We start from the raw sequence: 11236 nt of genomic DNA on the forward strand, positions 1-11236 counted from the left end.
TTCTCTGCTGCTCAGGACTGAAAGGCAGGTCGTGAGCCTGGGTGGCTTGGAGCAGGGGCCTCTCAGGCCCGGGGCAGTCCCTGGTCAGATGTGGCTGGCAGGATGGAGAAGGAATAATATGGGGACCAGCTGGAGACACTGTTGCCCAGGCCAGGACTGAGGGGAGGGTGCAAGGAGCTCACCAGGGGAAGGGGCCTCCACAGAGGTGGGGTCTGGAGCATAAGGGTCTCTCCCAGAGGTTGAGGGGGCTATGACCACCCGGAGGTGGGGGTTGAATGGAGGGCAGGGTCCAGCTGGGATTGAGTGTTTTGAATAAGCAAAGTTAGCTGAACACCCAGCTCCCCTTTCTCAATGCTTCCTCCCCATGAAAATGAGGTACAAGTGAGGCAATCGTGCCCCCATCCACAGCACATGACTCTCCTCCTGGCCCTCTTGGCCTGGCCAAGGCCTGGAACCTCCACTGACCAGCCACCACTCCACACACAGTTGCTTCAAGCAACCTCTGGCCTCCAGCCTCCACTGTGCTCTCCTGCCAGGCTCTGTCTTCTGCTCTGTGCCCAGGGCCTGGGGTGAGAACGCCTGGGACATGGGGCTGCTTGAGGAGGCCTCAGCTTCAGGGGCCTAACACTGCCCTGGCCCAGGGAGCTCAGTTCTAGCCCACTTCCTCTTGCCTAACCTGCTTCTGTTACCACAGCTGGGGGAGCAGGGAGCTGCCCAGGACTTCCTTCCCCTCTGAGGGCCTGGCTTTCTGTGCCAGGTCCCACCGTGGGCCTTTGTGCCACCCTGACATCTGTGGATCCCTCACCCAAGCCCTAGAACTGACTGCCGGCCAGTCTGGGTCAGAACAGGATAGGAGACACCGGGGTCTGGAGCTAAGGGGATTCCTGACACAAAAATAGCCTCTCAAAAAGCAGTTCTGAGAGTACCTGGGTGGATCCTAGAGTAAGGCCTGAGTGAGCCTGTGGAAATGGCTCAGGAATTCCTGCATGCCTTCCTCCACCACCTCTGCCTTCAGGACACATCCTGCCCCCTCCCTTCACACGTTGCTGTCTGTCTTCTCTCCTCCCTCCAGCCTGGAGTCCTTCTGGGGGCCCTTCTGGTGTCCCCTGCAGTTCCAGTTCCCTCCCTGAGATCAGGTTCCCTCTCTGAATGGATTTTGCAAGGGAAATCCTGCCCCTTCCAAAAGGCCCTGCACCTGTCACCTGCGGCCTCCCCTGGTCAGGCACCCAAGTTCCTCCTTGTCTGCTCTGCAGACATCAGTCAGCCTTCTCTCCACTGTGGGCCTGAAAAGACAATCCCCTCCCTCTTCCTCAGCTTGGGGACAGGGAAGGAACTAAAGGTTGAGGCATGAATCCACAGAATAGAAGCCTCACTTCTCTTTACCCAGTGGTGGACCTGCCTGACCCCATTCTTAAGACCCCAGCTGTAGCTTCAGTGGCGCCTGGACTCTCCTGCTCACATCCTACAAATCAGCCCTCAGAATGCAGGAAATCCACACAGCAAGGGAGCCAGGAATACCTGCATCAAAGAGGGCTTTTTTTCTTTTAAAGATACATTTAGGTTTTTTAAAAATGTGAATTGACAAAAAAAAATGGTAGAGTGGGTTATGGAGAAAATCAGGGTAATCACCAGATTGCCCAGGTTGGGAAAGGTGGCTCCTGGGCTGAGCTGAGAAGCCAGCACCACCCCCACCACCCCCATGACCCCCCCCGCCCCGCCCCATTCTGCCCCACTCCCCCATCAGTCTGCCCATCTCACCCCTAGGGCATAAAGTAGAAGGGCGAGGATGCCACCTAGTGGGCGCACTGGAAAGCATGTGCCTGCTGGGAATCCAGGCAAAGCAGACGCTCTAGGAAGTCACTGGTGTGTCTGTCATTTGTGATCCATGGAGACACATACGCTGGGGAGTTTGGCAGGTATGAGCTTTGGGTGAAGAAGGCAGTGGGAACTTGCATTCAACATATGAGCCTCCCAGGGACGTGCAGGTGCCCTGGAGCCCAGAAGGCAGGTCCCAAATTCACTTGATTTCTTGGCAGTTTTGTGTGCAGACCTTGTGCTTTGGTTTCTCAACCTGTTCATCAGAGAAAATTGGTGATAGTAGCTGCCCTGAGATCTTCAGGTTTCCAGCCAAATGCGAGTCAGGTTGGCTGGTTTCTTACTGGGTGCTATGACTTATCTGATGAAGCAGTGGGGTTGAGGAGCCCCGAGGCCTGTTGTACATCTTGGCCCAATGGCTAGCTTACTTTTGGAATGAAAGTGGCTCAGTTGTTGCATCTTCTGTGGTCTGTTTTCTAGTCTGGCGTAGGGAACCCACTCAAGCTCTGTGAACCCAGCCACTTCCTAACTGTAATACTTAACCAGTAGTACTTTATCCTGTGATACTTAACCTTTCTGTGCCTCAACATTCTCACCTGTAAGATGGGGATAATAATGTCTCACAATGATGTAAGGATTGATGTAAACTATTTAATATGGCACGTGCCCATGAGCTCAATCATATCATTATCACTGTTTATCATTATTATGTTAGCAGACAATGGCAGAAGAAATGCAGTTTTTTTATAACTTCCTCCTGAGTATATATGCTGTTGTTTCCAAACAACTATCTTCATTGACTTGCTCTTTGGATCACTTTTTCTTTTTCAGCAGCTTGTGTGCGTCAGGGGCTGGATGCACCTTCCCAGAGCAGGCTGAGTTAGGGGTGCTCCTGGTTGTGAACTTGAAGCAGACTATCTCCCAAGGGGCCTGAACTCATGAAGTCATGAGCACAAGGGCTCAAGTCATGGACAAGAGCCAATACCCCACCACCTTTGCACCACCACAGCCCCCACAGCTGATGAGGCAGGTGTGCGAGCAAGGATCACAGCTGTCCATCAGTCCAGCTATATGTCTAGCTGTGGCTCCAGATCCAGCCACCCTCTGTGCACTGAGAGGTGAGTGTGAATAGAGACAGGAACAGGGCTGGGTAACAGGTGCTGAGGTTCTAATCCCTTACATAGGAGAGGAAAGACAATCAAGAGTTCTCTGCAGAAGCCCAGGAGGAAGATGTTGCCTGTCCTCCCATACCAAGCCCTTCTAGAATCATAGAAATAACCATCTGGGGCTTAGATCAGTCCCATGTGTGTTTCCTTTGAAGTGCCATTTTGGATCAGACTTACCAGGTGGTGTAGCTGAGTGAATACTCCACCCTTAAGAATCCCAGGTTTTAGTCTAGATCCAACTGGGGCTTTGCTATGAGATCTTGGCAAGTTACCTGAGCTCTCTGATCTGCTAAGCTTTTTGTCATTCCTACAATTCCCTTCAGCTCTAAAAATCTTTCTTTCTAATCTGAAAGGCCAACCTTGTCACTTTTATCTCTTGCCTTTCCTCTGAGAGATGACAAACCTAGAGATGAGAGCTGTAGATGGCAGAAGACTGGCTCCTATCCCAGAATGTGTTCTTGGACACATTACTCATCTTCTCTGCCTCTGTTCATCTATCTGTGAAATGGGCCAGTTTTCATAGTGCAAAGGAAATAAGTTAGATGATGTCCTTCTCCAGGCTGTCAGGTGCATTGCACATAAGGAGTGTCCTCAGAACAGATTGCTTCTATCCTTACTCCTGTCAGGTCCACCTTTCTATCAGGACCTAGGCAAAGCCACAGTGAACAAACCCCTCAACTTTGTGATAGTAGGAAGCCAGTGAGAACAAGGCATATGTTGAGAGACACACTCAGAATCCCAAACCATCCTAACCTGCTGGAGCAACAGCCTGAGCCTCACAAGGTAAAATGAATGTGGCTTAACTGAGAGATCTGGGCTTCACTCCAAGGCACCCTCTCCACAAGGACAGGGTGGGGAAGTGGCAGCTTAGCAGAAGCATGTGTGAATAAAACTAAGGTTTTTGCTGACAGCCAACTCCAAATGAATCAAGTGAAAAGGCTGCCAAATAAGCAGACAGACTCAGTCTGCTGAACTGAAGTTGAGTGCCAAGCCCAGGGATCCTCCATCTTGGTATCAGAGTCACCTGGGAAGCTCTGGTACCGCTGTGTATTCCTTGCTGCATTCAGACCCTCTGGATAAGGACCTGGGGTGGGTGTGTGCAGAGAGGGGAGGGAAGATGAGGAACTTGTATGTCTAAAGCTCTTCAGCCCTTGTGCAGCCAGGGCTCTAGATAAAAAAAAGACTCAGTCCCATTCTCATTCTTGGCATGTCAGAACACATCTGATAAACTCAAGGGCTTCAGCTTAGGTTGCTTTATCATGGGGAAACATGGAAGCTAGAATGCATGGAACACCCTGTGAGGACTGTGGAGGGAACCACAGCATAGTCAGAATGGGTTGCCAGGAGGTCCACCTTCAAATGGGTGAGACTTGTTCTCTGGGGTCCCAAAAGTTAGAATCTTAGGTGACTTAGGTGACTGTCTTAGGTCAGCTTTCCCATAAAACTTTATGAGACAGAGATTTGCTTGCAGGAAGTTTATGGGGAGGTGCTCTCAGAAACAAGACAACTCACCTGAGGGAGTGAAGGAAGCAGGATTGAGTGGAGGAAGAAATTGATTGATGTTGTAGGCACCACAAAGGACGCCTCCATGGAGAACTCTGGGGTTTAAATGACCCGTTAGAGCTGGCCCCAAATAAGGCAAGAGGGCTGGACCTTTGAATCCCCACGTTGACCAGGCAGATTATCCCTAGGGAGGGCTCATGAAGTCAGGCAAGGCAGCTCCCTGTGGTGACCGAAGGAAATGCCCAGAGAGAGATTTATCTGTGAGCTATCATCGGCCAAAACTACTGGCAACTTGCTGACAAGCTTCTTGGTCTCAAAAGCAAGACCTGGGTGGTGCACCACAGGAACCACAATGGTACCCACTTTGCACAACTCGAACCAATTTGCTTCATATGATAATTGGGGACTAGCTTCTCCAGGATTCTGGTGATAGGTTTCTCTGGGAAACTTACTAGAAAGTAAGTGGGATGAACTAGAGCCCCCATTACTGCAGTTTATCTTGGTGTCACAACTGATATTCAGCATCCCCCCCTTTACCCATTCTAGATTCTCTTTACCTTCAGCTTGTAACTCTGCTGGTCTAAGGGGTTTACCCTGTGGGGTGATTCAGACCCTCATTCCTCAGCCCCTAATCATCATGCCCTTCTCAAACCATGCTGCTAAATTTGTCTGCTATCAAAATTGGGCAAGTAGCTACCACGAGACACCCTAGTGGATCACTGAGTGTCAAATGTATTCTTCCATTATGTAGCACCAGCCCCATCTCTTCCAAGGATTGAGGTTCAGTACCCCTGCAAGGAAGTGACTCCTTTTTTTGCTGCTGGTCTCTTGACACAAGGTGTCTGAAGGACAGAAAGCAGCCACACTTAAAGCTTATGGGGTTCTTGTTCTGTCCCCTGGCAAAAGTGTTCCACATCTAAGAACCAAATTCTCTAAACGCAAACATCCTGGAACTGTAGGATTGTAAGACTAGGTACCACAAATTCCCCCAAAAAGGGCACTTGGAGTGAGGATAATGGGTTATTCCTACTTCTACCCCTTGTTTCCTAGACCTCTGTATCCTACGTATTGGGCATAGCACCATATTATAGTTACTAGGTAGAGTGCCAACTTCATCTTAGGGCATGGAGGAGTCCCATCGTCTCTAAAATGGTATATGAGCTGCACCTTTGAAAGGCTGTTCTTTTACTCTATTAGCTCTATTTCCTAGTGAACAGCAAAGTATGTGAAGGGCCCAGAAGATTCCATGATCACGTGCCTACTCTTTTGGTGTGGACTCGGTCTGATGCAATGTTATGTAAGATCCCTTGTCAGTGAATCAGATACTCCTGAAGGCCTCAGGGAATGGTGCTCATTAAGGCCTTTGGCAGTGTTTTCTTTTGCACACAGCAGCATAACTCCTTTAGTTTCCAGACCAGTTTCAACGTGTGTGTGGCGGGGGTGGGGGTGGGGGATGGGGGGTGTCTTCCCACGCATAACCCCAAGCAATTCTCGGACACCAGCAGGGTATCTGAGAACTCAATTCTGATGCTATCTTCATGGAGACAGCACCAGATTCCCTAGGTTAAGGGCTCTGTCCTACAAGACTGCCCTCCACCCCCAACTCCAGATGCTGGTCCCAAGCCCCAGGCAGTTACCAGTGCTTCTGACCTACCGGCTACAGACTGGAGGTTCCCACCACCTCCCCCTTAAGTTTGATTAATTTGCTGGAGCGACTCACAGAACTCGGGAAAACACATTTACCAGTTTAATAAAGGGTACCATAAAGGGTACAAGTTAACAGCCAGATGAAGAAAGACACAGGGCAAGGTCCCAAATAAAGGAGCTTCTATCCTTGTGGAGCTCGGGGCCTGGCTCAGTGACACGTGGAAGCTTTCTGGTTCCCCAAGTGCAGAAGCTCTCCAACAGAGAGGCAGGACGCAAGAGAGACATGCTCTTTTCATGGGTTTTTGTGAGACTTCATTGCTAGTCATAATTGACTAAATCATCGGCCACTGGCTGATTCAGCCTCCCACCCCTGCCCTTGGGTGGGGACTAAAGGCTCTCATCAACACGACAAGACACCATTTCCCATTTCACCTTTAAGTCTCTGAAGTGTTTCAGGAACTGTAGGGGAAGATGGAATACACTTGGGAAATACATATTTGGTCATCTGAATGACCAAATATGTATTTCTTATAACTCATTATATGACAGACAGGAAAGAGAAATCCATATCCAGAATATATGCCAATTCAAGTCAAGATGAATCACTAACCAACTGCTCCAGAGTAGAACCACTCCAATGCAGTCAACTTATTGCTAAGTGGCTGGTTGACCATCAGTTGTTGGCAGGTTGGACATTTTGCAGCAATAATAGCTAGATCAACCTAGGTGAGAGAGAGCCCATTCTGTTGGTCCACCCCTGCCACCATACACAATATGCCCATAAGTAGCCACCATCTATGCCCACCGTGGCCCACTGTGCCCACAGTGCCAGCCTGAGTGGTCAAACACAGAGGTTGGCTAACATCAGCTCACCAAGTCATTCTATCTGCTTGGCTCTTTAGCATTTCCTCCATGGTGGATGCTCTTGGGTGGGCCTTTATATCCAGTGTATAGATCTTCTCATATCTTGCCCATTCCCATAAATACATCCCCATGCCTCTTCCCAAACCTTGTTCCCAATCTTCCAACATTTCTCTTTTTGGGCCCCCAGCCAGCTAATCAAGCCATTTGCTACAGCCCATGAGCCTATACATATTTTTTACCTAGGGCTACACTATCAGGGAACCATGATAAGGAAACAGTTCCCCAGATATCGGTGTCAACTCAGACACTTCATGACCTGAAAATGTTTGGTTATTCTACTTTCCCCAGTGTACTGTTACCGAAGTAAATAGCCATAGGTCCCTTTGGGGAAGGAGAAGGGAAATCATTACTGGATTGCCACAGTATTACAGAAGGCTTCCTTCTGGGAACCCAACCTCTCCTCCAGAGAGGGTCAGTGGGTCCTAGATCCAAAAATTGAATCAGATCTGGAAACAGGACAAGGTATTATGACTTTTTATTGGAGCAACTGCTATCAACCTCCTGGTCTTTCATTTCTGATTTCTTTTCATCCTACAGCTCAGCAATTCTGTGTGTAGTCTGAAGATCCCTGAGGGTTCCTGAGACTATTTCAGGGATTTTACAAGGTGAACATGTTTGCACAGTAATACTAACATATTATATCCCTTTTACCTGTGTTGACATCTGCACTGATGATGAAAAGCAATGTCAGGTAAAATTTCTGGCACCTCAACAAACCAAGGCAGGGGCACCAAACTGTTCTGGTAGTTCATTGTGAAAGAAAAGAAGGAAGGGGAAAAGGACAGAAAGAAGAGAGGGAGGGAGGAAGAAAAGAGTCAGTTTCACTTAAGAATGTCCTTACTTCTTAAGTTTTATTAAATCATGACCCTTAAAAAAATGTATTTTTAAATATTCTCTATGATTAAATGTAAGTACTGGACCGCACACAGAAGTATAATGGCTCTCTTCTGAACTGTTGAACAATTCAGTTACCAGCTAAATAAGCCACTTTTTTCATGGAACACAATTATCATTTGAAAGAATAACTGACAGATAAATTATGGTTATACAGATTTAGTTATTTGGCAGATGTTTTCTCAAATTTAAACCAACTAAGCTTGTTGCTCTGAGGAAACAATTGATATCATTTGTTGCCAATGATAAAATTTGAGCTTTCAAGTAAAAATCAGAATTTTAGGAAACCTGTATGTATTATCATGAGCTTGACAAATTCCCAATACTTAAACCTTTACTGATGACACTAACAAATATGATTTTTAGTATTGTATAATGAATTGTATCAATATTTGAAATATTATAATTCAACGAACCAATATTTTCCACTGACCAAAGCAGAAGGTTACAAAATCATGCATGGGTAGAAAAACCATTCACAGTATGCAAGGTAGATTAATAGACTTTAATGTGATTGAGTACAAAAAGTCCATTGTCATTTTATATTCTACATTACAACTACCATTTAAGAAAATACTACTTATTGAGCTTTGGTGTAATATCAAAGAAAATTACCCACAATTATCTGAAAGGCTATTAAAGGTGCTCTTCTCTTTCCCAACTACATATCTGGGTTAGGCCAAATTTCTTCATATATTTTAACCAAAATAACATATTGCCAATAGAAGCAGATATGAAAATCCATATATTCTCATATATGCATTCTCTTCTTAAAGAATGTAAAGCCACATTTAAGAGGTTTGCAAAAATGTGAAAAAAGCCACTTGTTTCACTGACTTTTCTGTTTTACAAAATATAGCTATTTTCCATAAAAATGTTATGTATGTTAACATATAATGGGCATTATTTTTTAGTGAGCAGATATTTTATACAGTTTTCATTCTTATTTCTAATGTAAATGTCAATAGATATAACCCACATAAACAAATATTTGGAAATATCAATTTTCAAGAGTGTAAAGTTATCTTTGGAACAAAAAGTTTGAGATCCACTGGTATAGGTTGAGCAATACCATTACTGGCTGCCCATTTAGTCTGCCATGGGTATATTATGTTCTGTTAACCATTGCATAACTCTACTGTCAGGACGCCCCACTATTACTCCAACTTGCTGCTCATTACAATAGTTGGGCCAACCTCTGGTTTCTGTGATTTCATGATCCTATCATCCCCATTGCTATCAGGGAGCCAGTTCTGTGATGGCCTTGCTGTCAGCCCTGGCTGACAGAGGACAGCCAAACTAAGCTGCTCACCACTGCATTCTCTTTGTTTCGATAACCAAAGTAGCCTCTGGGCCTTTCTGTAGAACTTCAGTGGGTTTCTGGCCCTACATCAGATTCTCACTAGAGCATGCCCATTTCTCTGAACTTGTTGAACCTTTCTTTCACCTTCTGCCATGGTCCTCTGGCATTCCCATTTCACTTGGTGGGCTGTTGCCTTTCTCCTTTCTCCCAGGATAAACAGGGCATTAAATCCCATTTCACAGGAGAGTGCTCTCATATCAGGAAATTCTCTTATTCAACTAAATATTCAGCTCCCCCTTGATCCAGCCTCTACATCCTCTTCTGGTTCCTTCCAACTGGCTACTTCGGCAGCTCCTTGCAAGTATAACCCTCTTCCTTCCCTAGCAGGCCCCTGCACATTGCTGGCTGAGCTGCTGCAACTTAGCCTATTTATTGGTCTTGTAGGCCAGGAGAAAGAGGCAGCTTCCTTTGGTGCCTGAGGGCGATTCCCAAGGACAGTGGTCCCTGTGAGCCACCATTAACCCACACTCCTGGCAGCTGACAGAGTGAGTGCCTCCACCCTGAGGGTGATCTGGGTGGCACCCCCCAACATCCACTGCAGAGTGAAGTTCAGCTCTGCCTATAAGGCAGAGTAGAGCAGAGATTAGAACCTGATGCCCTCCAGTCAGAAAGACTCGGGTTTCAATTCTAGCTATGTGAGCTTGGGCAAGTTACTTAACTTTTTGAGGCAGTTTCTCTAAAATGAAGATAAATAGAAACTACCTGATAGATTGTTGTGAGACATGGAGTTTAAACACTTAGTACAGTGCCTAGAAACAGAATAAGGGTATGGATATTGCTGCTCTTATAATCTGTCAGAACCTTCCAAAACCTGAATAGGCTGCCTTAGGGAGCACACAATAAGGAGCACCACCACGGAAGCTCTTGTAGCTGATGCTGGTGAGGGCTCCATAGGGATGCTGTGGAGGAGGTTCTAGGATCTGTGGGGTATTTACAAAAGATGACCTTTTGGGTTAAATTCTATCCCCAAGCTGCCTTGATTCTCTGATTTCTCACTTTTCCTACCCTTAGTCGGGGCGGGGGAAGGGTGTGGGGGGGGGGCGGTTGGGGGGGAGGCACTTAAAGAAGCATATTCACATTCAGGCCACTAGGGGGCCATTTAGTTGCCAGCAGCAGGAATACACTAATGGTTTCTTAATAGCTCAGGCACTAGGGAGATCAGACTCAATTATATCTGAAAGCATTTTGAGTTTCCTGGGGAAAAAGACACTGCGTAAATCCAGAAAATAAATAGGGTCTATTGATGATAGGTTAAAGAATCTGGCACTGTTTGGTTTGGAGAAGAATAGGGGTGAGAGGAATTGAATAATGGCTTCAAGTATATTTGTTCTTTACTATAGAATAAAGTGACATGCTGTTTTCCTACTCACCAGGAACCAAGCAAGAAGAAAGAAGTTTAATTTGCAACAGAAGACATACAACATGCATTCAAAAAGATGATGGAAGGAGGCTCTGGGTTGGCTTTCCTCGGAATCTTTCAGAATAATTCGCCTTGGTATATTGGTATGATCCGTCCAAGAAGACTGGAAAGCAAGGAAATAAGAGGACTACATCCAGAGACAATTCAGGGATTTTTAACTTAACAGGCTACTAGATAGGCCATGGCTGATCTGGAAGCAGGATAGGAAAGGAGTGGTTATCTTCTCCCTCAGCCCACAGAAGGCAATAAACATTCCAAACTTCCAATGTCCTTAACATTTCTCAGAAAGTAAAAAGCCAGGATCGTCCTGGAAATAGCACCCAGTTGGCCACAGCCAGGCAGACTCACACCTGGGCTGAGGAATGAAAGTGAGGCGCAAGGTTACAGGCCTAGGGTTCCAGCAAGAGCAGCACACTCGCTTTGGTAGCCCCTGACTTCTCTACAGCTCAAGTGGCAGGACAGCAGTGCTGGGGAGCCGCTTCCTCATAAGGGTCAGAGAGGGGA

Source organism: Manis pentadactyla, chromosome 11, assembly GCF_030020395.1.
Source record: "Manis pentadactyla isolate mManPen7 chromosome 11, mManPen7.hap1, whole genome shotgun sequence".
Classification (NCBI taxonomy): Eukaryota; Metazoa; Chordata; class Mammalia; order Pholidota; family Manidae; genus Manis; species Manis pentadactyla.